The sequence below is a fragment of the Leuresthes tenuis genome, unplaced genomic scaffold (genome assembly GCF_036924035.1).
Source record: "Leuresthes tenuis unplaced genomic scaffold, fLeuTen1.0.hap1 SCAF_1, whole genome shotgun sequence".
Lineage (NCBI taxonomy): Eukaryota > Metazoa > Chordata > Actinopteri > Atheriniformes > Atherinopsidae > Leuresthes > Leuresthes tenuis.
This window is the reverse complement of record NW_027325355.1, coordinates 664,471-687,693: the sequence shown is the minus strand read 5'-3', so window position 1 is coordinate 687,693 and position 23,223 is coordinate 664,471. Positions and strand designations below refer to the sequence as shown.

Genomic DNA, 23,223 nt, shown 5'->3' with positions numbered 1-23,223 from the left:
CAGAAATTGTTCCTTACGGCCACACCACCCTGAATAAGCCCGACCTCGTCTGATCTCGGAAGCCAAGGAGGGTTGGGCCTGGTTAGTACTTTAATGGGAGACTGCTTGGGAATACCAGGTGCTGTAAGCGTTTTCTCTTCTCTCTACAACCTGCATGTCTTTTGTTGCAACGTCTGATCACCCTGTGACACATGAGGAAGTTGGCCATCTTCAGCTGCTGCTGCTTTGTTGGAAGACACGAAGTGATCTGAGAGTCTCAGTTTCAACTGAAGAGAATAATCACGTCAGGGAAGAAGATGTGCCGACTACACATCAGCCTTTCTCAGCAATTATCTGGTTACATAGAGGAACCGTATGATTCCTGTACTTATATAATGCACTTTTGTCAGACCCATTGTTGCTTACGGCCACACCACCCTGAACATACCCGACCTCGTCTGATCTTGGAAGCCAAGCAGGGTTGAACCTGCTTAGTACTTGGATGGGAGACTGCTTGGGAATACCAGGTGCTGTAAGCATTTTCTCTTCTCTCTACAACCTGCATGTCTTTTGTTGCAACGTCTGATCACCCTGTGACACATGAGGAAGTTGGTCATCTTCAGCTGCTGCTGCTTTGTTGGCTGACACAAAGTGATCTGAGAGTCTCAGTTTCAGTTGCAGAGAATGATCACATCAGAGAAGATGATTTGCCCGCTACACATCAGCCTTTCTCTGCAATTATCTAGTTGCATAGAGGAACCGTATGATTCCAGTACCTATATAATGCACATTTGTCAGAGACATTGTTGCTTACGGCCACACCACCCTGAATAAGCCCGACCTCGTCTGATCTCGGACACCAAGAAGGTTGTACCTGGTTAGTACTTGGATGGGAGACAGCTTGGGAATACCAGGTGCTGTAAGCTTTTTCTCTTCTCTCTACCACCTGCATGTCTTTTGTTGCAACGTCTGATCACCCTGTGACACGTGAAGAAGTTGGTCATCTTCAGCTGCTGCTGCTTTGTTGATAGACACGAGGTGATCTGAGAGTCTCAGTTTCAGCTGAAGAGAATAATCACATCAAGGAGGAAGATGAACCAACTACAAGTCAGCCTTTTTCGGCAATTATCTGGTTACACAGAGGAAGTGTATGATTCCAGTACCTATATAATGCACATTTGTCACCGATATTGTTGCTTACGGCCGCACCACCCTGAATATACCTGACCTCGTCTGATCTTGGAAGAAAAGCAGGGTTGGGCCTGGTTAGTACTTGGATGGGAGACCACTTCGGAATACCAGGTGCTGTAAGCTTTTTCTCTTCTCTCTACCACCTGCATGTCTTTTGTTGCAACGTCTGATCACCCTGTGACACATGAGGAAGTTGGTCATCTTCAGCTGCTGCTGTTTTGTTGGCTGACACGAAGTGATCTGAGAGCCTCAGTTTCAGTTGCAGAGAATGATCACATCAGAGAAGATGATATGCCCGCTACACATCAGCCTTTCTCGGCAATTATCTGGTTGCATAGAGGAACCGTATGATTCCAGTACCTATATAATGCACATTTGTCAGAGACATTGTTGCTTACGGCCACACAACCCTGAACATGCCCGACCTAGTCTGATCTCGGAAGCCAAGCACAGTTGGGCCTGGTTTGTACTTGGATGGAAGACCTCTTGGGAATACGAGGTGCTGTAAGCTTTTTCTCTTCTCTGTACCACCTGCATGTCTTTTGTTGCAACGTCTGATCACCCTGTGACACATGAGGAAGTTGGTCATCTTCAGCTTCTGCTGCTTTGTTGGCAGACACAAAGTGATCTGAGAGTCTCAGTTTCAGCTCGAGAGAATAATCACGTCAGGGAAGAAGATGTGCCCACTACTTATCAGCTTTTCTCGGCAATTATCTGGTTACATAGAGGAACTGTATGATTCCAGTACCTATATAATGCACATTTGTCAGAGACATTGTTGCTTACGGCCACACCACCCTGAACATACCCGACCTCGTCTGATCTCGGAAGCCAAGCAGGGTTGGGCGTGGTTAGTACTTGGATGGTAGACTGCTTGGGAACACCAGGTGCTGTAAGCTTTTTCTCTTCTCTCGACCACCTGCATGTCTTTTGTTGCAACGTCTGATCACCCTGTGACACATGGGGAAGGTGGTCATCTTCAGCTGCTGCTGCTTTGTTGGCAGACACGAAGTGATCTGAGAGTCTCAGTTTCAGCTGCAGAGAATGATCACATGAGGGAAGAAGATTTGCCCACTACAAGTCAGCCTTTCTCGGCAATTATCTGGTTACATAGAGGAACCGTATGAATCCAGTACCTATATAATGCACATTTGTCACAGACATTGTTGCTTACGGCCACACCACCCTGAACATGCCCGACCTCGTCTGATCTCGGTAGCCAAGGAGGGTTGGGCCTGGTTAGTACTTAAATGGGAGACCGCTTGGGAATACCAGGAGCTGTAAGCTTTTTGTCTTCTCTCGACCACCTGCATGTCTTTTGTTGCAACGTCTGATCACCCTGTGACACATGAGGAAGTTGGTCATCTTCAGCTGCTGCTGCTTTGTTGGCAGACACGAAGTGATCTGAGAGTCTCAGTTTCAGCTGCAGAGAATAATCACATCAGGGAAGAAGATGTGCCCATAACAAGTCAGCCTTTCTCTGCAATTATCTGGTTACATAGAGGAATTGTATGATTCCAGTACCTATATAATGCACATTTGTCACAGAAATTGTTCCTTACGGCCACACCACCCTGAATAAGCCCGACCTCGTCTGATCTCGGAAGCCAAGGAGGGTTGGGCCTGGTTAGTACTTTAATGGGAGACTGCTTGGGAATACCAGGTGCTGTAAGCGTTTTCTCTTCTCTCTACAACCTGCATGTCTTTTGTTGCAACGTCTGATCACCCTGTGACACATGAGGAAGTTGGCCATCTTCAGCTGCTGCTGCTTTGTTGGAAGACACGAAGTGATCTGAGAGTCTCAGTTTCAACTGAAGAGAATAATCACGTCAGGGAAGAAGATGTGCCGACTACACATCAGCCTTTCTCAGCAATTATCTGGTTACATAGAGGAACCGTATGATTCCTGTAGTTATATAATGCACTTTTGTCAGACCCATTGTTGCTTACGGCCACACCACCCTGAACATACCTGACCTCGTCTGATCTTGGAAGCCAAGCAGGGTTGAACCTGCTTAGTACTTGGATGGGAGACTGCTTGGGAATACCAGGTGCTGTAAGCATTTTCTCTTCTCTCTACAACCTGCATGTCTTTTGTTGCAACGTCTGATCACCCTGTGACACATGAGGAAGTTGGTCATCTTCAGCTGCTGCTGCTTTGTTGGCTGACACAAAGTGATCTGAGAGTCTCAGTTTCAGTTGCAGAGAATGATCACATCAGAGAAGATGATTTGCCCGCTACACATCAGCCTTTCTCGGCCATTATCTGGTTGCATAGAGGAACCGTATGATTCCAGTACCTATATAATGCACATTTGTCAGAGACATTGTTGCTTACGGCCACACCACCCTGAATAAGCCCGACCTCGTCTGATCTCGGACACCAAGAAGGTTGTACCTGGTTAGTACTTGGATGGGAGACAGCTTGGGAATACCAGGTGCTGTAAGCTTTTTCTCTTCTCTCTACCACCTGCATGTCTTTTGTTGCAACGTCTGATCACCCTGTGACACGTGAAGAAGTTGGTCATCTTCAGCTGCTGCTGCTTTGTTGATAGACACGAGGTGATCTGAGAGTCTCAGTTTCAGCTGAAGAGAATAATCACATCAAGGAGGAAGATGAACCAACTACAAGTCAGCCTTTTTCGGCAATTATCTGGTTACACAGAGGAAGTGTATGATTCCAGTACCTATATAATGCACATTTGTCACCGATATTGTTGCTTACGGCCTCACCACCCTGAATATACCTGACCTCGTCTGATCTTGGAAGAAAAGCAGGGTTGGGCCTGGTTAGTACTTGGATGGGAGACCACTTCGGAATACCAGGTGCTGTAAGCTTTTTCTCTTCTCTCTACCACCTGCATGTCTTTTGTTGCAACGTCTGATCACCCTGTGACACATGAGGAAGTTGGTCATCTTCAGCTGCTGCTGCTGTGTTGGCAGACACAAAGTGATCTGAGAGTCTCAGTTTCAGCTGCAGAGAATAATCACGTCAGGGAAGAAGATGTGCCCACTACACATCAGCCTTTCTCGGAAATGATCTGGTTGCATAGAGGAACCGTATGATTCCAGTACCTATATAATGCACATTTGTCAGAGACATTGTTGCTTACGGCCACACCACCCTGAACATACCCGACCTCGTCTGATCTCGGAAGCCAAGGAGGGTTGGGCGTGGTTAGTACTTGGATGGAAGACCTCTTGGGAATACCATGTGCTGTAAGCGTTTTCTCTTCTCTCTACAACCTGCATGTCTTTTGTTGCAACATCTGATCACCCTGTGACACATGAGGAAGTTGGTCATCTTCAGCTGCTGCTGCTTTGTTGGCTGACACAAAGTGATCTGAGAGTCTCAAATTCAGTTGCAGAGAATGATCACATCAGAGAAGATGATTTGCCCGCTACACATCAGCCTTTCTCGGCAATTATCTGGTTGCATAGAGGAACCGTATGATTCCAGTACCTATATAATGCACATTTGTCAGAGACATTGTTGCTTACGGCCACACCACCCTGAATAAGCCCGACCTCGTCTGATCTCGGACACCAAGAAGGTTTTACCTGGTTAGTACTTGGATGGGAGACAGCTTGGGAATACCAGGTGCTGTAAGCTTTTTCTCTTCTCTCTACCACCTGCATGTCTTTTGTTGCAACATCTGATCACCCTGTGACACATGAGGAAGTTGGTCATCTTCAGCTTCTGCTGCTTTGTTGGCAGACACGAAGTGATCTGAGAGTCTCAGTTTCAGCTGAAGAGAATAATCACATCAGGGAAGAAGATGTGCCCACTACAAGTCAGCCTTTCTCTGCAATTATCTGGTTACATAGAAGAAGTGTATGATTCCAGTACGTATATAATGCACATTTGTCACAGCTATTGTTGCTTACGGCCGCACCACCCTGAATATGCCCGACCTCGTCTGATCTTGGAAGCCAAGGAGGGTTGGGCGTGGTTAGTACTTGGATGGAAGACCTCTTGGGAATACCAGGTGCTGTAAGCTTTTTCTCTTCTCTCTACCACCTGCATGTCTTTTGTTGCAACGTCTGATCACCCTGTGACACATGAGGAAGTTGGTCATCTTCAGCTGCTGCTGCTTTGTTGGCTGACACGAAGTGATCTGAGAGTCTCAGTTTCAGTTGCAGAGAATGATCACATCAGAGAAGATGATATGCCCGCTACACATCAGCCTTTCTCTGCAATTATCTGGGTGCATAGAGGAACCGTATGATTCCAGTACCTATATAATGCACATTTGTCAGAGACATTGTTGCTTACGGCCACACAACCCTGAACATGCCCGACCTCGTCTGATCTCGGAAACCAAGCAGGGTTGGAATGGTTTGTACTTGGATGGAAGACCTCTTGGGAATACCAGGTGCTTTAAGCTTTTTCTCTTCTCTCTACCACCTGCATGTCTTTTGTTGCAATGTCTGATCACCCTGTGACACATGAGGAAGTTGGTCATCTTCAGCTTCTGCTGCTTTGTTGGCAGACACAAAGTGATCTGAGAGTCTCACTTTCAGCTCGAGAGAATAATCACGTCAGGGAAGAAGATGTGCCCACTACTTATCAGCTTTTCTCTGCAATTATCTGGTTACATAGAGGAACTGTATGATTCCAGTACCTATATAATGCACATTTGTCACAGTTATGGTTGCTTACGGCCACACCACCCTGAATATGCCCGACCTCGTCTGATCTCAGAAGCCAAGCAGGTTTGGGCCTGGTTAGTACTTGGATGGTAGACTGTCTGGGAATACCAGGTGCTGTAAGCTTTTTCTCTTCTCTCTACCACCTGCATGTCTTTTGTTGCAACGTCTGATCACCCTGTGACACATGAGGAAGTTGGTCATCTTCAGCTGCTGCTGCTTTGTTGGCAGACACAAAGTGATCTGAGAGTCTCAGTTTCAGCTGCAGAGAATAATCACGTCAGGGAAGAAGATGTGCCCAGTACACATCAGCCTTTCTCGGAAATTAACTGGTTGCATAGAGGAACCGTATGATTCCAGTACCTATATAATGCACATTTGTCAGAGACATTGTTGCTTACGGCCACACCACCCTGAACATGCCCGACCTCGTCTGATCTCGGAAGCCAAGGAGGGTTGGGCCTGGTTAGTACTTGGATGGAAGACCTCTTGGGAATACCAGGTGCTTTAAGCTTTTTCTCTTCTCTCTACCACCTGCATGTCTTTTGTTGCAACGTCTGATCACCCTGTGACACATGAGGAAGTTGGTCATCTTCAGCAGCTGCTGCTGCTTTGTTGGCAGACACGAAGTGATCTGAGAGTCTCAGTTTCAGCTGCAGAGAATGATCACATCAGGGAAGAAGAAGTGCCCATAACAAGTGAGCCTTTCTCGGAAATTATCTGGTTACATAGAGGAAGTGTATGATTCCAGTACTTATATAATGCACATTTGTCACAGAAATTGTTCCTTACGGCCACACCACCCTGAATATGCCCGACCTCGTCTGATCTCGGAAGCCAAGGAGGGTTGGGCCTGGTTAGTACTTTAATGGGAGACTGCTTGGGAATACCAGGTGCTGTAAGCGTTTTCTCTTCTCTCTACAACCTGCATGTCTTTTGTTGCAACGTCTGATCACCCTGTGACACATGAGGAAGTTGGTCATCTTCAGCTGCTGCTGCTTTGTTGGAAGACACGAAGTGATCTGAGAGTCTCAGTTTCAGCTGAAGAGAATAATCACGTCAGGGAAGAAGATGTGCCCACTACACATCAGCCTTTCTCAGCAATTATCTGGTTACATAGAGGAACCGTATGATTCCTGTACTTATATAATGCACTTTTGTCAGACACATTGTTGCTTACGGCCACACCACCCTGAACATACCCGACCTCGTCTGATCTCGGAAGCCAAGCACAGTTGGGCCTGGTTTGTACTTGGATGGAAGACCTCTTGGGAATACGAGGTGCTGTAAGCTTTTTCTCTTCTCTGTACCACCTGCATGTCTTTTGTTGCAACGTCTGATCACCCTGTGACACATGAGGAAGTTGGTCATCTTCAGCTTCTGCTGCTTTGTTGGCAGACACAAAGTGATCTGAGAGTCTCAGTTTCAGCTCGAGAGAATAATCACGTCAGGGAAGAAGATGTGCCCACTACTTATCAGCTTTTCTCGGCAATTATCTGGTTACATAGAGGAACTGTATGATTCCAGTACCTATATAATGCACATTTGTCACAGTTATGGTTGCTTACGGCCACACCACCCTGAATATGCCCGACCACGTCTGATCTCGGAAGCCAAGCAGGTTTGGGCCTGGTTAGTACTTGGATGGTAGACTGTCTGGGAATACCAGGTGCTGTAAGCTTTTTCTCTTCTCTCTACCACCTGCATGTCTTTTGTTGCAACGTCTGATCACCCTGTGACACATGAGGAAGTTGGTCATCTTCAGCTGCTGCTGCTGTGTTGGCAGACACAAAGTGATCTGAGAGTCTCAGTTTCAGCTGCAGAGAATAATCACGTCAGGGAAGAAGATGTGCCCACTACACATCAGCCTTTCTCGGAAATGATCTGGTTGCATAGAGGAACCGTATGATTCCAGTACCTATATAATGCACATTTGTCAGAGACATTGTTGCTTACGGCCACACCACCCTGAACATACCCGACCTCGTCTGATCTCGGAAGCCAAGGAGGGTTGGGCGTGGTTAGTACTTGGATGGAAGACCTCTTGGGAATACCATGTGCTGTAAGCGTTTTCTCTTCTCTCTACAACCTGCATGTCTTTTGTTGCAACATCTGATCACCCTGTGACACATGAGGAAGTTGGTCATCTTCAGCTGCTGCTGCTTTGTTGGCTGACACAAAGTGATCTGAGAGTCTCAGTTTCAGTTGCAGAGAATGATCACATCAGAGAAGATGATTTGCCCGCTACACATCAGCCTTTCTCGGCAATTATCTGGTTGCATAGAGGAACCGTATGATTCCAGTACCTATATAATGCACATTTGTCAGAGACATTGTTGCTTACGGCCACACCACCCTGAATAAGCCCGACCTCGTCTGATCTCGGACACCAAGAAGGTTTTACCTGGTTAGTACTTGGATGGGAGACAGCTTGAGAATACCAGGTGCTGTAAGCTTTTTCTCTTCTCTCTACCACCTGCATGTCTTTTGTTGCAACATCTGATCACCCTGTGACACATGAGGAAGTTGGTCATCTTCAGCTTCTGCTGCTTTGTTGGCAGACACGAAGTTATCTGAGAGTCTCAGTTTCAGCTGAAGAGAATAATCACATCAGGGAAGAAGATGTGCCCACTACAAGTCAGCCTTTCTCTGCAATTATCTGGTTACATAGAAGAAGTGTATGATTCCAGTACGTATATAATGCACATTTGTCACAGCTATTGTTGCTTACGGCCGCACCACCCTGAACATACCCGACCTCGTCTGATCTTGGAAGCCAAGGAGGGTTGGGCGTGGTTAGTACTTGGATGGAAGACCTCTTGGGAATACCAGGTGCTGTAAGCTTTTTCTCTTCTCTCTACCACCTGCATGTCTTTTGTTGCAACGTCTGATCACCCTGTGACACATGAGGAAGTTGGTCATCTTCAGCTGCTGCTGCTTTGTTGGCTGACACGAAGTGATCTGAGAGTCTCAGTTTCAGTTGCAGAGAATGATCACATCAGAGAAGATGATATGCCCGCTACACATCAGCCTTTCTCTGCAATTATCTGGGTGCATAGAGGAACCGTATGATTCCAGTACCTATATAATGCACATTTGTCAGAGACATTGTTGCTTACGGCCACACAACCCTGAACATGCCCGACCTCGTCTGATCTCGGAAACCAAGCAGGGTTGGAATGGTTTGTACTTGGATGGAAGACCTCTTGGGAATACCAGGTGCTTTAAGCTTTTTCTCTTCTCTCTACCACCTGCATGTCTTTTGTTGCAATGTCTGATCACCCTGTGACACATGAGGAAGTTGGTCATCTTCAGCTTCTGCTGCTTTGTTGGCAGACACAAAGTGATCTGAGAGTCTCACTTTCAGCTCGAGAGAATAATCACGTCAGGGAAGAAGATGTGCCCACTACTTATCAGCTTTTCTCTGCAATTATCTGGTTACATAGAGGAACTGTATGATTCCAGTACCTATATAATGCACATTTGTCACAGTTATGGTTGCTTACGGCCACACCACCCTGAATATGCCCGACCTCGTCTGATCTCAGAAGCCAAGCAGGTTTGGGCCTGGTTAGTACTTGGATGGTAGACTGTCTGGGAATACCAGGTGCTGTAAGCTTTTTCTCTTCTCTCTACCACCTGCATGTCTTTTGTTGCAACGTCTGATCACCCTGTGACACATGAGGAAGTTGGTCATCTTCAGCTGCTGCTGCTTTGTTGGCAGACACAAAGTGATCTGAGAGTCTCAGTTTCAGCTGCAGAGAATAATCACGTCAGGGAAGAAGATGTGCCCAGTACACATCAGCCTTTCTCGGAAATTAACTGGTTGCATAGAGGAACCGTATGATTCCAGTACCTATATAATGCACATTTGTCAGAGACATTGTTGCTTACGGCCACACCACCCTGAACATGCCCGACCTCGTCTGATCTCGGAAGCCAAGGAGGGTTGGGCCTGGTTAGTACTTGGATGGAAGACCTCTTGGGAATACCAGGTGCTTTAAGCTTTTTCTCTTCTCTCTACCACCTGCATGTCTTTTGTTGCAACGTCTGATCACCCTGTGACACATGAGGAAGTTGGTCATCTTCAGCAGCTGCTGCTGCTTTGTTGGCAGACACGAAGTGATCTGAGAGTCTCAGTTTCAGCTGCAGAGAATGATCACATCAGGGAAGAAGAAGTGCCCATAACAAGTGAGCCTTTCTCGGAAATTATCTGGTTACATAGAGGAAGTGTATGATTCCAGTACTTATATAATGCACATTTGTCACAGAAATTGTTCCTTACGGCCACACCACCCTGAATATGCCCGACCTCGTCTGATCTCGGAAGCCAAGGAGGGTTGGGCCTGGTTAGTACTTTAATGGGAGACTGCTTGGGAATACCAGGTGCTGTAAGCGTTTTCTCTTCTCTCTACAACCTGCATGTCTTTTGTTGCAACGTCTGATCACCCTGTGACACATGAGGAAGTTGGTCATCTTCAGCTGCTGCTGCTTTGTTGGAAGACACGAAGTGATCTGAGAGTCTCAGTTTCAGCTGAAGAGAATAATCACGTCAGGGAAGAAGATGTGCCCACTACACATCAGCCTTTCTCAGCAATTATCTGGTTACATAGAGGAACCGTATGATTCCTGTACTTATATAATGCACTTTTGTCAGACACATTGTTGCTTACGGCCACACCACCCTGAACATACCCGACCTCGTCTGATCTCGGAAGCCAAGCAGGGTTGAGCCTGCTTAGTACTTGGATGGGAGACTGCTTGGGAATACCAGGTGCTGTAAGCTTTTTCTCTTCTCTCTACAACCTGCATGTCTTTTGTTGCAACATCTGATCACCCTGTGACACATGAGGAAGTTGGTCATCTTCAGCTGCTGCTGCTTTGTTGGCTGACACAAAGTGATCTGAGAGTCTCAGTTTCAGTTGCAGAGAATGATCACATCAGAGAAGATGATTTGCCCGCTACACATCAGCCTTTCTCGGCAATTATCTGGTTGCATAGAGGAACCGTATGATTCCAGTACCTATATAATGCACATTTGTCAGAGACATTGTTGCTTACGGCCACACCACCCTGAATAAGCCCGACCTCGTCTGATCTCGGACACCAAGAAGGTTTTACCTGGTTAGTACTTGGATGGGAGACAGCTTGAGAATACCAGGTGCTGTAAGCTTTTTCTCTTCTCTCTACCACCTGCATGTCTTTTGTTGCAACATCTGATCACCCTGTGACACATGAGGAAGTTGGTCATCTTCAGCTTCTGCTGCTTTGTTGGCAGACACGAAGTTATCTGAGAGTCTCAGTTTCAGCTGAAGAGAATAATCACATCAGGGAAGAAGATGTGCCCACTACAAGTCAGCCTTTCTCTGCAATTATCTGGTTACATAGAAGAAGTGTATGATTCCAGTATGTATATAATGCACATTTGTCACAGCTATTGTTGCTTACGGCCGCACTACCCTGAATATGCCCGACCTCGTCTGATCTTGGAAGCCAAGGAGGGTTGGGCGTGGTTAGTACTTGGATGGAAGACCTCTTGGGAATACCAGGTGCTGTAAGCTTTTTCTCTTCTCTCTACCACCTGCATGTCTTTTGTTGCAACGTCTGATCACCCTGTGACACATGAGGAAGTTGGTCATCTTCAGCTGCTGCTGCTTTGTTGGCTGACACGAAGTGATCTGAGAGTCTCAGTTTCAGTTGCAGAGAATGATCACATCAGAGAAGATGATATGCCCGCTACACATCAGCCTTTCTCTGCAATTATCTGGGTGCATAGAGGAACCGTATGATTCCAGTACCTATATAATGCACATTTGTCAGAGACATTGTTGCTTACGGCCACACAACCCTGAACATGCCCGACCTCGTCTGATCTCGGAAACCAAGCAGGGTTGGAATGGTTTGTACTTGGATGGAAGACCTCTTGGGAATACCAGGTGCTTTAAGCTTTTTCTCTTCTCTCTACCACCTGCATGTCTTTTGTTGCAATGTCTGATCACCCTGTGACACATGAGGAAGTTGGTCATCTTCAGCTTCTGCTGCTTTGTTGGCAGACACAAAGTGATCTGAGAGTCTCACTTTCAGCTCGAGAGAATAATCACGTCAGGGAAGAAGATGTGCCCACTACTTATCAGCTTTTCTCTGCAATTATCTGGTTACATAGAGGAACTGTATGATTCCAGTACCTATATAATGCACATTTGTCACAGTTATGGTTGCTTACGGCCACACCACCCTGAATATGCCCGACCTCGTCTGATCTCAGAAGCCAAGCAGGTTTGGGCCTGGTTAGTACTTGGATGGTAGACTGTCTGGGAATACCAGGTGCTGTAAGCTTTTTCTCTTCTCTCTACCACCTGCATGTCTTTTGTTGCAACGTCTGATCACCCTGTGACACATGAGGAAGTTGGTCATCTTCAGCTGCTGCTGCTTTGTTGGCAGACACAAAGTGATCTGAGAGTCTCAGTTTCAGCTGCAGAGAATAATCACGTCAGGGAAGAAGATGTGCCCAGTACACATCAGCCTTTCTCGGAAATTAACTGGTTGCATAGAGGAACCGTATGATTCCAGTACCTATATAATGCACATTTGTCAGAGACATTGTTGCTTACGGCCACACCACCCTGAACATGCCCGACCTCGTCTGATCTCGGAAGCCAAGGAGGGTTGGGCCTGGTTAGTACTTGGATGGAAGACCTCTTGGGAATACCAGGTGCTTTAAGCTTTTTCTCTTCTCTCTACCACCTGCATGTCTTTTGTTGCAACGTCTGATCACCCTGTGACACATGAGGAAGTTGGTCATCTTCAGCAGCTGCTGCTGCTTTGTTGGCAGACACGAAGTGATCTGAGAGTCTCAGTTTCAGCTGCAGAGAATGATCACATCAGGGAAGAAGAAGTGCCCATAACAAGTGAGCCTTTCTCGGAAATTATCTGGTTACATAGAGGAAGTGTATGATTCCAGTACTTATATAATGCACATTTGTCACAGAAATTGTTCCTTACGGCCACACCACCCTGAATATGCCCGACCTCGTCTGATCTCGGAAGCCAAGGAGGGTTGGGCCTGGTTAGTACTTTAATGGGAGACTGCTTGGGAATACCAGGTGCTGTAAGCGTTTTCTCTTCTCTCTACAACCTGCATGTCTTTTGTTGCAACGTCTGATCACCCTGTGACACATGAGGAAGTTGGTCATCTTCAGCTGCTGCTGCTTTGTTGGAAGACACGAAGTGATCTGAGAGTCTCAGTTTCAGCTGAAGAGAATAATCACGTCAGGGAAGAAGATGTGCCCACTACACATCAGCCTTTCTCAGCAATTATCTGGTTACATAGAGGAACCGTATGATTCCTGTACTTATATAATGCACTTTTGTCAGACACATTGTTGCTTACGGCCACACCACCCTGAACATACCCGACCTCGTCTGATCTCGGAAGCCAAGCAGGGTTGAGCCTGCTTAGTACTTGGATGGGAGACTGCTTGGGAATACCAGGTGCTGTAAGCTTTTTCTCTTCTCTCTACAACCTGCATGTCTTTTGTTGCAACGTCTGATCACCCTGTGACACATGAGGAAGTTGGTCATCTTCAGCTGCTGCTGCTTTGTTGGCTGACACAAAGTGATCTGAGAGTCTCAGTTTCAGTTGCAGAGAATGATCACATCAGAGAAGATGATTTGCCCGCTACACATCAGCCTTTCTCGGCAATTATCTGGTTGCATAGAGGAACCGTATGATTCCAGTACCTATATAATGCACATTTGTCAGAGACATTGTTGCTTACGGCCACACCACCCTGAATAAGCCCGACCTCGTCTGATCTCGGACACCAAGAAGGTTGTACCTGGTTAGTACTTGGATGGGAGACAGCTTGGGAATACCAGGTGCTGTAAGCTTTTTCTCTTCTCTCTACCACCTGCATGTCTTTTGTTGCAACGTCTGATCACCCTGTGACACGTGAAGAAGTTGGTCATCTTCAGCTGCTGCTGCTTTGTTGATAGACACGAGGTGATCTGAGAGTCTCAGTTTCAGCTGAAGAGAATAATCACATCAAGGAGAAAGATGAACCCACTACAAGTCAGCCTTTTTCGGCAATTATCTGGTTACACAGAGGAAGTGTATGATTCCAGTACCTATATAATGCACATTTGTCACCGATATTGTTGCTTACGGCCACACCACCCTGAATAAGCCCGACCTCGTCTGATCTCGGAAGCCAAGCAGGGTTGGGCCTGGTTAGTACTTGAATGGTAGACCGCTTGGGAATACCAGGTGCCTTAAGCTTTTTCTCTTCTCTCTACCACCTGCATGTCTTTTGTTGCAACGTCTGATCACCCTGTGACACATGAGGAAGTTGGTCATCTTCAGCTTCTGCTGCTTTGTTGGCAGACACAAAGTGATCTGAGAGTCTCAGTTTCAGCTCGAGAGAATAATCACGTCAGGGAAGAAGATGTGCCCACTACTTATCAGCTTTTCTCGGCAATTATCTGGTTACATAGAGGAACTGTATGATTCCAGTACCTTTATAATGCACATTTGTCACAGTTATGGTTAATTACGGCCACACCACCCTGAAAATGCCTGACCACGTCTGATCTCGGAAGCCAAGCAGGTTTTGGCCTGGTTAGTACTTGGATGGTAGACTCTCTGGGAATACCAGGTGCTGTAAGCTTTTTCTCTTCTCTCTACCACCTGCATGTCTTTTGTTGCAACGTCTGATCACCCTGATACACATGAGGAAGTTGGTCATCTTCAGCTACTGCTGCTTTGTTGGCAGACACGAAGTGATCTGAGAGTCTCAGTTTCAGCTGCAGAGAATAATCACGTCAGGGAAGAAGATGTGCCCACTACACATCAGCCTTTCTCGGAAATGATCTGGTTGCATAGAGGAACCGTATGATTCCAGTACCTATATAATGCACATTTGTCAGAGACATTGTTGCTTACGGCCACACCACCCTGAACATGCCCGACCTCGTCTGATCTCGGAAGCCAAGGAGGGTTGGGCGTGGTTAGTACTTGGATGGAAGACCTCTTGGGAATACCAGGTGCTCTAAGCTTTTTCTCTTCTCTCGACCACCTGCATGTCTTTTGTTGCAACGTCTGATCACCCTGTGACACATGAGAAAGGTGGTCATTTTCAGCTGCTGCTGCTTTGTTGGCAGACACGAAGTGATCTGAGAGTCTCAGTTTCAGCTGCAGAGAATGATCACATGAGGGAAGAAGATTTGCCCACTACAAGTGTGCCTTTCTCGGCAATTATCTGGTTGCATAGAGGAACCGTATGATTCCAGTGCCTATATAATGCACATTTGTCACAGACATTGTTGCTTACGGCCACACCACCCTGAACACGCCCGACCTCGTCTGATCTCGGTAGCCAAGGAGGGTTGGGCCTGGTTAGTACTTAAATGGGAGACCGCTTGGGAATACCAGGAGCTGTAAGCTTTTTCTCTTCTCTCTACCACCTGCATGTCTTTTGTTGCAATGTCTGATCACCCTGTGACACATGAGGAAGTTGGTCATCTTCAGCTTCTGCTGCTTTGTTGGCAGACACAAAGTGATCTGAGAGTCTCAGTTTCAGCTCGAGAGAATAATCACGTCAGGGAAGAAGATGTGCCCACTACTTATCAGCTTTTCACGGCAATTATCTGGTTACATAGAGGAACTGTATGATTCCAGTACCTATATAATGCACATTTGTCACAGTTATGGTTGCTTACGGCCACACCACCCTGAATATGCCCGACCTCGTCTGATCTCAGAAGCCAAGCAGGTTTGGGCCTGGTTAGTACTTGGATGGTAGACTGTCTGGGAATACCAGGTGCTGTAAGCTTTTTCTCTTCTCTCTACCACCTGCATGTCTTTTGTTGCAACGTCTGATCACCCTGTGAAACATGAGGAAGTTGGTCATCTTCAGCTGCTGCTGCTTTGTTGGCAGACACAAAGTGATCTGAGAGTCTCAGTTTCAGCTGCAGAGAATAATCACGTCAGGGAAGAAGATGTGCCCAGTACACATCAGCCTTTCTCGGAAATTAACTGGTTGCATAGAGGAACCGTATGATTCCAGTACCTATATAATGCACATTTGTCAGAGACATTGTTGCTTACGGCCACACCACCCTGAACATGGCCGACCTCGTCTGATCTCGGAAGCCAAGGAGGGTTGGGCGTGGTTAGTACTTGGATGGAAGACCTCTTGGGAATACCAGGTGCTTTAAGCTTTTTATCTTCTCTCTACCACCTGCATGTCTTTTGTTGCAACGTCTGATCACCCTATGACACATGAGGAAGTTGGTCATCTTCAGCTGCTGCTGCTTTGTTAGCAGACACGAAGTGATCTGAGAGTCTCCGTTTCAGCTGCAGAGAATGATCACATCAGGGAAGAAGATGTGCCCATAACAAGTGAGCCTTTCTCGGAAATTATCTGGTTACATAGAGGAAGTGTATGATTCCAGTACTTATATAATGCACATTTGTCACAGAAATTGTTCCTTACGGCCACACCACCCTGAATATGCCCGACCTCGTCTGATCTCGGAAGCCAAGGAGGGTTGGGCCTGGTTAGTACTTTAATGGGAGACTGCTTGGGAATACCAGGTGCTGTAAGCGTTTTCTCTTCTCTCTACAACCTGCATGTCTTTTGTTGCAACGTCTGATCACCCTGTGACACATGAGGAAGTTGGTCATCTTCAGCTGCTGCTGCTTTGTTGGAAGACACGAAGTGATCTGAGAGTCTCAGTTTCAGCTGAAGAGAATAATCACATCAGGGAAGAAGATGTGCCCACTACACATCAGCCTTTCTCAGCAATTATCTGGTTACATAGAGGAACCGTATGATTCCTGTACTTATATAATGCACATTTGTCACAGACATTGTTGCTTACGGCCACACCACCCTCAATATGCCTGACCTCGTCTGATCTCGGAAGCCAAGCAGGGTTGGGCCTGGTTAGTACTTGGGTGGGAGACCGCTTGAAAATACCATTTGCTGTAAGCTTTTTCTCATCTCTCTACAACCTGCATGTCTTTTGTTGCAACGTCTGATCACCCTGTGACACATGAGGAAGTTGGTCATCTTCAGCTGCTGCTGCTTTGTTGGCAGACACAAAGTGATCTGAGAGTCTCAGTTTCAGCTGCAGAGAATAATCACATCAGGGAAGAATATGTGCCCACTACACATCAGCCTTTCTTGGCAATTATCTGGTTACATAGAGGAACCGTATGATTCCAGTACCTATATAATGCACATTTGTCACAGAGATAATTACTTACGGCCACACCACCCTGAACATGCCCGACCTCGTCTGATCTCGGAAGCCAAGCACGGTTGGCCTGGTTAGTACTTGGGTGGGAGACTGCTTGGGAATACCAGGTGCTGTAAGCTTTATCTCTTCTCTGGACCACCTGAATGTCTTTTGTTGCAACGTCTGATCACCCTGTGACACATGAAGAAGTTGGTCATCTTCAGCTTCTGCTGCTTTGTTGGGAGACCCGAAGTGATCTGAGAGTCTCAGTTTCAGCTGCAGAGAATAATCACGTCAGGGAAGAAGATGTGCCCACTACACATAAGCCTTTCTCTGCAATTATCTGGTTACATAGAGGAACCGTATGATTCCAGTACCTATATAATGCACATTTGTCACAGAGATTGTCGCTTACGGCCACACCACCCTGAATATAATATGCCCGACCTCGTCTGATCTCGGAAGCCAAGCAGGATTGTGCCTGGTTAGTACTTGGGTGGGAGACTGCTTGGGAATACCAGGTGCTGTAAGCTTTTTCTCTTCTCTCTACCACCTGCATGTCTTTTGTTGCAACGTCTGATCACCCTGTGACACATGAGGAAGTTGGTCATCTTCAGCTGCTGCTGCTTTGTTGGCAGACACAAAGTGATCTGAGAGTCTCAGTTTCAGCTGCAGAGAATAATCACATCAGGGAAGAATATGTGCCCACTACACATCAGCCTTTCTTGGCAATTATCTGGTTACATAGAGGAACCGTATGATTCCAGTACCTATATAATGCACATTTGTCACAGAGATTATTACTTACGGCCACACCACCCTGAACATGCCCGACCTCGTCTGATCTCGGAAGCCAAGCACGGTTGGCCTGGTTAGTACTTGGGTGGGAGACTGCTTGGGAATACCAGGTGCTGTAAGCTTTATCTCTTCTCTGGACCACCTGAATGTCTTTTGTTGCAACGTCTGATCACCCTGTGACACATGAGGAAGTTGGTCATCTTCAGCTGCTGCTGCTTTGTTGGCAGACACAAAGTGATCTGAGAGTCTCAGTTTCAGCTGCAGAGAATAATCACATCAGGGAAGAATATGTGCCCACTACACATCAGCCTTTCTTGGCAATTATCTGGTTACATAGAGGAACCGTATGATTCTAGTACCTATATAATGCACATTTGTCACAGAGATTATTACTTACGGCCACACCACCCTGAACATGCCCGACCTCGTCTGATCTCGGAAGCCAAGCACGGTTGGCCTGGTTAGTACTTGGGTGGGAGACTGCTTGGGAATACCAGGTGCTGTAAGCTTTATCTCTTCTCTGGACCACCTGAATGTCTTTTGTTGCAACGTCTGATCACCCTGTGACACATGAGGAAGTTGGTCATCTTCAGCTTCTGCTGCTTTGTTGGGAGACACGAAGTGATCTGAGAGTCTCAGTTTCAGCTGCAGAGAATAATCACGTCAGGGAAGAAGATGTGCCCACTACACATAAGCCTTTCTCTGCAATTATCTGGTTACATAGAGGAACCGTATGATTCCAGTACCTATATAATGCACATTTGTCACAGAGATTGTCGCTTACGGCCACACCACCCTGAATATAATATGCCCGACCTCGCCTGATCTCGGAAGCCAAGCAGGATTGTGCCTGGTTAGTACTTGGGTGGGAGACTGCTTGGGAATACCAGGTGCTGTAAGCTTTTTCTCTTCTCTCTACCACCTGCATGTCTTTTGTTGCAACATCTGATCACCCTGTGACACATGAGGAAGTTGGTCATCTTCAGCTGCTGCTGCTTTGTTGGCAGACACGAAGTGATCTGAGAGTCTCAGTTTCAGCTGCAGAGAATGATCACATCAGAGAAGATGATATGCCAGCTACACATCAGCCTTTCTCTGCAATTATCTAGTTGCATAGAGGAACCGTATGATTCCAGTACCTATATGATGCACATTTGTCAGTGACATTGTTGCTTACGGCCACACCACGTTGAACATGCCCGACCTCGTCTGATCTCGGAAGCCAAGCACGGTTGGGCCTGGTTAGTACTTGGATGGAAGACCTCTTGGGAATACCAGGTGCTTTAAGCTTTTTCTCTTCTTTCGACCACCTGCATGTCTTTTGTTGCAACGTCTGATCACCCTGTGACACATGAGGAAGTTGGTCATCTTCAGCAGCTGCTGCTGCTTTGTTGGCAGACACGAAGTGATCTGAGAGTCTCAGTTTCAGCTGCAGAGAATGATCACATGAGGGAAGAAGATTTGCCCACTACAAGTCAGCCTTTCTCGGCAATTATCTGGTTACATAGAGGAACCGTATGATTCCATTACCTATATAATGCACATTTGTCAAAGACATTGTCGCTTACGGCCACACCACCCTGAACATGCCCGAGCTCGTCTGATCTTGGAAGCCAAGCAGGGTTGGGCCTTGTTAGTACTTGAATTGGAGACAACTTGGGAATACCAGGTGCTGTAAGCTTTTTCTCTTCTCTCAACCACCTGCATGTCTTTTGTTGCAACGTCTGACCACCCTGTGACACATGAGGAAGTTGGTCATCTTCAGCTGCTGCTGCTTTGTTGGCAGACATGAAGTGATCTGAGAGTCTCAGTTTCAGTTGCAGAGAATGATCACATCAGAGAAGAAGATGTGCCCACCACAAGTCAGCCTTTCTCGGCAATTATCTGGTTACATAGAGGAAGTGTATGATTCCAGTACCTATATAATGCACATTTGTCACAGATATTGTTGCTTACGGCCACACCACCCTGAATAAGCCCGACCTTGTCTGATCTTGGAAGTCAAGCAGGTTTGGGCCTCGTTAGTACTTGGATGGGAGACTGCTTGGGAATACCAGGTGCTGTAAGCTTTTTCTCTTCTCTCTACCACCTGCATGTCTTTTGTTGCAACGTCTGATCACCCTGTGACACATGAGGAAGTTGGTCATCTTCAGCTGCTGCTGCTTTGTTGGCAGACACAAAGTGATCTTAGAGTCTCATTTTCAGCTGGAGAGAATTATCACGTCAGGGAAGAAGATGTGCCCACTATATATCAGCCTTTTTCGGCAATTATCTTGTTACATAGAGGAAGTGTATGATTCCATTGCCTATATAGTGCACATTTGTCACAGAGATTGTTACTTACGGACAAACCACCCTGAATATGTCTGACCTTGTCTGATCTCGGAAGCCAAGGAGGGCTGGTTCTGGTTAGTACTTTGATGGGACACCGCTTGGGAATACCAGGTGCTGTAAGCTTTTTCTCTTCTCTCTACCACCTGCATGTCTTTTGTTGCAACGTCTGATCGCCCTGTGACACATGAGGAAGTTGGTCATCTTCAGCTGCTGCTGCTTTGTTGGCAGACACAAAGTGATCTGAGAGTCTCAGTTTCAGTTGCAGAGAATGATCACATCAGAGAAGATGATTTACCCGCTACACATCAGCTTTTCTCGGCAATTATCTGGTTGCATAGAGGAACCGTATGATTCCAGTACCTATATAATGCACATTTGTCAGAGATATTGCTGCTTACGGCCACACCACCCGGAACATGCCTGACCTCGTCTGATCTCGGAAGCCAAGCAGGGTTGGGCCTGGTTAGTACTTGGATGGGAGACCGCTTGGGATTATCAGGTGATGTAAGCTTTTTCTCTTCTCTCAACCACCTGCATGTCTTTTGTTGCAACGTCTGATCACCCTGTGACACATGAGGAAGTTGGTCATCTTCATTTTCTGCTGCTTTGTTGGCAGACACGAAGTGATCTTAGAGTCTCATTTTCAGCTGGAGAAAATGATCACGTCAGGGAACAAGATGTGCCCACTACATATCAGCCTTTCTTGGCAATTATATGGTTACATAGAGGAACCGTATGATTCCAGTACCTATATAATGCACATTTGTCACAGACATTGTTACTTACGGCCACACCACCCTGAATATGCCCAACCTCGTCTGATCTTGGAAGCCAAGCACGGTTGAGCCTGGTTAGTACTTGGATGGGAGACCGCTTGGGAATACCAGGTGCTGTAAGCTTTTTCTCTTCTCTCAACCACCTGCATGTCTTTTGTTGCAACGTCTGATCACCCTGTGACACATGAGGAAGTTGGTCATCTTCAGCTGCTGCTGCTTTGTTGGCAGACACGAAGTGATCTTAGAGTCTCATTTTCAGCTGGAGAAAATTATCACGTCAGGGAACAAGATGTGCCCACTATATATCAGCCTTTTTTTGGCAATTATCTTGTTACATAGAGGAACCATATGATTCCATTGCCTATATAATGCACATTTGTCACAGAGATTGTTGCTTACGGCCAAACCACCCTGAATATGTCTGACCTCGTCTGATCTCAGAAGCCAAGGAGGGTTGGGCCTGGTTAGTACTTTGATGAGAGACTGCTTGGGAATACCAGGTGCTGTAAGCGTTTTCTCTTCTCTCTACAACCTGCATGTCTTTTGTTGCAACGTCTGATCACCCTGTGACACATGAGGAAGTTGGTCATCTTCAGCTGCTGCTGCTTTGTTGGAAGACACGAAGTGATCTGAGAGTCTCAGTTTCAGCTGAAGAGAATAATCACGTCAGGGAAGAAGATGTGCCCACTACACATCAGCCTTTCTCAGCAATTATCTGGTTACATAGAGGAACCGTATGATTCCTGTACTAATATAATGCACTTTTGTCAGACACATTGTTGCTTACGGCCACACCACCCTGAACATACCCGCCCTCGTCTGATCTCGGAAGCCAAGCAGCGTTGAGCCTGCTTAGTACTTGGATGGGAGACTGCTTGGGAATACCAGGTGCTGTAAGTGTTTTCTCTTCTCTCTACAACCTGCATGTCTTTTGTTGCAACATCTGATCACCCTGTGACACATGAGGAAGTTGGTCATCTTCAGCTGCTCCTGCTTTGTTGGCTGACACAAAGTGATCTGAGAGTCTCAGTTTCAGTTGCAGAGAATGATCACATCAGAGAAGCTGATTTGCCCGCTACACATCAGCCTTTCTCGGCAATTATCTGGTTGCATAGAGGAACCGTATGATTCCAGTACCTATATAATGCACATTTGTCAGAGACATTGTTGCTTACGGCCACACCACCCTGAATAAGCCAGACCTCGTCTGATCTCGGACACCAAGAAGGTTGTACCTGGTTAGTACTTGGATGGGAGACAGCTTGGGAATACCAGGTGCTGTAAGCTTTTTCTCTTCTCTCTACCACCTGCATGTCTTTTGTTGCAACGTCTGATCACCCTGTGACACGTGAAGAAGTTGGTCATCTTCAGCTGCTGCTGCTTTGTTGATAGACACAAGGTGATCTGAGAGTCTCAGTTTCAGCTGAAGAGAATAATCACATCAAGGAGGAAGATGAACCCACTACAAGTCAGCCTTTTTCGGCAATTATCTGGTTACACAGAGGAAGTGTATGATTCCAGTACCTATATAATGCACATTTGTCACCGATATAGTTGCTTACGGCCACACCACCCTGAATAAGCCCGACCTCGTCTGATCTCGGAAGCCAAGCAGGGTTGCGCCTGGTTAGTGCTTGAATAGTAGACCGCTTGGGAATACCAGGTGCCTTAAGCTTTTTATCTTCTCTCTACCACCTGCATGTCTTTTGTTGCAACGTCTGATCACCCTGTGACACATGAGGAAGTTGGTCATCTTCAGCTTCTGCTGCTTTGTTGGCAGACACGAAGTGATCTGAGAGTCTCAGTTTCAGCTGAAGAGAATGATCACATCAGAGAAGATGATATGCCCGCTACACATCAGCCTTTCTCGGCAATTATCTGGTTGCATAGAGGAACCGTATGATTCCAGTACCTATATAATGCACATTTGTCAGAGACATTGTTGCTTACGGCCGCACCACCCTGAATATGCCCGACCTCGTCTGATCTTGGAAGCCAAGGAGGGTTGGGCGTGGTTAGTACTTGGATGGAAGACCTCTTGGGAATACCAGGTGCTGTAAGCTTACGGCCACACCACCCTGAACATGCCCGACCTCGTCTGATCTCGAAAGCCAAGCAGGGTTGAGCCTGCTTAGTACTTGGATGGGAGACTGCTTGGGAATACCAGGTGCTGTAAGCTTCTTCTCTTCTCTCTACCACCTGCATGTCTTTTCTTGCAACGTCTGATCATCCTGTGACACATGAGGAAGTTGGT

At 46.6% G+C, this 23,223-nt stretch overlaps 52 pseudogenes; all 52 read left to right on the top strand.

Moving 5' to 3' along the window:
* Positions 1 to 11: 11 nt before the first annotated feature.
* Positions 12 to 130, top strand: LOC140288450 (5S ribosomal RNA; annotated as a pseudogene).
* A 269-nt stretch (positions 131 to 399) lies between these two features.
* LOC140279844 (5S ribosomal RNA) lies at positions 400 to 518 on the top strand (annotated as a pseudogene).
* A 656-nt stretch (positions 519 to 1,174) lies between these two features.
* On the top strand, positions 1,175 to 1,293 carry LOC140300348 (5S ribosomal RNA; annotated as a pseudogene).
* A 269-nt stretch (positions 1,294 to 1,562) lies between these two features.
* LOC140296470 (5S ribosomal RNA) lies at positions 1,563 to 1,681 on the top strand (annotated as a pseudogene).
* A 269-nt stretch (positions 1,682 to 1,950) lies between these two features.
* On the top strand, positions 1,951 to 2,069 carry LOC140299914 (5S ribosomal RNA; annotated as a pseudogene).
* A 269-nt stretch (positions 2,070 to 2,338) lies between these two features.
* On the top strand, positions 2,339 to 2,457 carry LOC140305867 (5S ribosomal RNA; annotated as a pseudogene).
* Positions 2,458 to 2,726: 269 nt separating this feature from the next.
* On the top strand, positions 2,727 to 2,845 carry LOC140288449 (5S ribosomal RNA; annotated as a pseudogene).
* A 269-nt stretch (positions 2,846 to 3,114) lies between these two features.
* On the top strand, positions 3,115 to 3,233 carry LOC140289875 (5S ribosomal RNA; annotated as a pseudogene).
* A 656-nt stretch (positions 3,234 to 3,889) lies between these two features.
* Positions 3,890 to 4,008, top strand: LOC140300342 (5S ribosomal RNA; annotated as a pseudogene).
* Positions 4,009 to 4,277: 269 nt separating this feature from the next.
* On the top strand, positions 4,278 to 4,396 carry LOC140299458 (5S ribosomal RNA; annotated as a pseudogene).
* A 656-nt stretch (positions 4,397 to 5,052) lies between these two features.
* Positions 5,053 to 5,171, top strand: LOC140289434 (5S ribosomal RNA; annotated as a pseudogene).
* Positions 5,172 to 5,440: 269 nt separating this feature from the next.
* LOC140296757 (5S ribosomal RNA) lies at positions 5,441 to 5,558 on the top strand (annotated as a pseudogene).
* A 269-nt stretch (positions 5,559 to 5,827) lies between these two features.
* Positions 5,828 to 5,946, top strand: LOC140270221 (5S ribosomal RNA; annotated as a pseudogene).
* Positions 5,947 to 6,215: 269 nt separating this feature from the next.
* LOC140306645 (5S ribosomal RNA) lies at positions 6,216 to 6,334 on the top strand (annotated as a pseudogene).
* Positions 6,335 to 6,606: 272 nt separating this feature from the next.
* Positions 6,607 to 6,725, top strand: LOC140275291 (5S ribosomal RNA; annotated as a pseudogene).
* A 269-nt stretch (positions 6,726 to 6,994) lies between these two features.
* On the top strand, positions 6,995 to 7,113 carry LOC140271457 (5S ribosomal RNA; annotated as a pseudogene).
* A 269-nt stretch (positions 7,114 to 7,382) lies between these two features.
* LOC140302069 (5S ribosomal RNA) lies at positions 7,383 to 7,501 on the top strand (annotated as a pseudogene).
* Positions 7,502 to 7,770: 269 nt separating this feature from the next.
* Positions 7,771 to 7,889, top strand: LOC140299457 (5S ribosomal RNA; annotated as a pseudogene).
* Positions 7,890 to 8,545: 656 nt separating this feature from the next.
* Positions 8,546 to 8,664, top strand: LOC140284612 (5S ribosomal RNA; annotated as a pseudogene).
* Positions 8,665 to 8,933: 269 nt separating this feature from the next.
* Positions 8,934 to 9,051, top strand: LOC140296756 (5S ribosomal RNA; annotated as a pseudogene).
* Positions 9,052 to 9,320: 269 nt separating this feature from the next.
* LOC140270214 (5S ribosomal RNA) lies at positions 9,321 to 9,439 on the top strand (annotated as a pseudogene).
* A 269-nt stretch (positions 9,440 to 9,708) lies between these two features.
* LOC140306639 (5S ribosomal RNA) lies at positions 9,709 to 9,827 on the top strand (annotated as a pseudogene).
* Positions 9,828 to 10,099: 272 nt separating this feature from the next.
* LOC140275279 (5S ribosomal RNA) lies at positions 10,100 to 10,218 on the top strand (annotated as a pseudogene).
* Positions 10,219 to 10,487: 269 nt separating this feature from the next.
* On the top strand, positions 10,488 to 10,606 carry LOC140299834 (5S ribosomal RNA; annotated as a pseudogene).
* A 656-nt stretch (positions 10,607 to 11,262) lies between these two features.
* On the top strand, positions 11,263 to 11,381 carry LOC140292086 (5S ribosomal RNA; annotated as a pseudogene).
* A 269-nt stretch (positions 11,382 to 11,650) lies between these two features.
* LOC140296755 (5S ribosomal RNA) lies at positions 11,651 to 11,768 on the top strand (annotated as a pseudogene).
* A 269-nt stretch (positions 11,769 to 12,037) lies between these two features.
* LOC140270209 (5S ribosomal RNA) lies at positions 12,038 to 12,156 on the top strand (annotated as a pseudogene).
* A 269-nt stretch (positions 12,157 to 12,425) lies between these two features.
* LOC140306623 (5S ribosomal RNA) lies at positions 12,426 to 12,544 on the top strand (annotated as a pseudogene).
* A 272-nt stretch (positions 12,545 to 12,816) lies between these two features.
* On the top strand, positions 12,817 to 12,935 carry LOC140275273 (5S ribosomal RNA; annotated as a pseudogene).
* Positions 12,936 to 13,204: 269 nt separating this feature from the next.
* LOC140299833 (5S ribosomal RNA) lies at positions 13,205 to 13,323 on the top strand (annotated as a pseudogene).
* Positions 13,324 to 13,979: 656 nt separating this feature from the next.
* LOC140300964 (5S ribosomal RNA) lies at positions 13,980 to 14,098 on the top strand (annotated as a pseudogene).
* Positions 14,099 to 14,367: 269 nt separating this feature from the next.
* Positions 14,368 to 14,486, top strand: LOC140295199 (5S ribosomal RNA; annotated as a pseudogene).
* Positions 14,487 to 14,755: 269 nt separating this feature from the next.
* On the top strand, positions 14,756 to 14,874 carry LOC140289390 (5S ribosomal RNA; annotated as a pseudogene).
* A 269-nt stretch (positions 14,875 to 15,143) lies between these two features.
* On the top strand, positions 15,144 to 15,262 carry LOC140300262 (5S ribosomal RNA; annotated as a pseudogene).
* Positions 15,263 to 15,531: 269 nt separating this feature from the next.
* LOC140270202 (5S ribosomal RNA) lies at positions 15,532 to 15,650 on the top strand (annotated as a pseudogene).
* Positions 15,651 to 15,919: 269 nt separating this feature from the next.
* LOC140293659 (5S ribosomal RNA) lies at positions 15,920 to 16,038 on the top strand (annotated as a pseudogene).
* Positions 16,039 to 16,307: 269 nt separating this feature from the next.
* Positions 16,308 to 16,426, top strand: LOC140275266 (5S ribosomal RNA; annotated as a pseudogene).
* A 269-nt stretch (positions 16,427 to 16,695) lies between these two features.
* On the top strand, positions 16,696 to 16,814 carry LOC140293272 (5S ribosomal RNA; annotated as a pseudogene).
* A 269-nt stretch (positions 16,815 to 17,083) lies between these two features.
* On the top strand, positions 17,084 to 17,201 carry LOC140290106 (5S ribosomal RNA; annotated as a pseudogene).
* A 269-nt stretch (positions 17,202 to 17,470) lies between these two features.
* Positions 17,471 to 17,594, top strand: LOC140289788 (5S ribosomal RNA; annotated as a pseudogene).
* A 269-nt stretch (positions 17,595 to 17,863) lies between these two features.
* Positions 17,864 to 17,981, top strand: LOC140290105 (5S ribosomal RNA; annotated as a pseudogene).
* Positions 17,982 to 18,250: 269 nt separating this feature from the next.
* Positions 18,251 to 18,368, top strand: LOC140290104 (5S ribosomal RNA; annotated as a pseudogene).
* Positions 18,369 to 18,637: 269 nt separating this feature from the next.
* Positions 18,638 to 18,761, top strand: LOC140293688 (5S ribosomal RNA; annotated as a pseudogene).
* A 269-nt stretch (positions 18,762 to 19,030) lies between these two features.
* On the top strand, positions 19,031 to 19,149 carry LOC140269521 (5S ribosomal RNA; annotated as a pseudogene).
* Positions 19,150 to 19,421: 272 nt separating this feature from the next.
* On the top strand, positions 19,422 to 19,540 carry LOC140313850 (5S ribosomal RNA; annotated as a pseudogene).
* Positions 19,541 to 19,809: 269 nt separating this feature from the next.
* Positions 19,810 to 19,928, top strand: LOC140293156 (5S ribosomal RNA; annotated as a pseudogene).
* A 657-nt stretch (positions 19,929 to 20,585) lies between these two features.
* LOC140288717 (5S ribosomal RNA) lies at positions 20,586 to 20,704 on the top strand (annotated as a pseudogene).
* Positions 20,705 to 20,973: 269 nt separating this feature from the next.
* Positions 20,974 to 21,092, top strand: LOC140310234 (5S ribosomal RNA; annotated as a pseudogene).
* A 270-nt stretch (positions 21,093 to 21,362) lies between these two features.
* Positions 21,363 to 21,481, top strand: LOC140290689 (5S ribosomal RNA; annotated as a pseudogene).
* Positions 21,482 to 21,750: 269 nt separating this feature from the next.
* Positions 21,751 to 21,869, top strand: LOC140294558 (5S ribosomal RNA; annotated as a pseudogene).
* A 656-nt stretch (positions 21,870 to 22,525) lies between these two features.
* Positions 22,526 to 22,644, top strand: LOC140296013 (5S ribosomal RNA; annotated as a pseudogene).
* A 385-nt stretch (positions 22,645 to 23,029) lies between these two features.
* LOC140268657 (5S ribosomal RNA) lies at positions 23,030 to 23,148 on the top strand (annotated as a pseudogene).
* Positions 23,149 to 23,223: the final 75 nt, after the last annotated feature.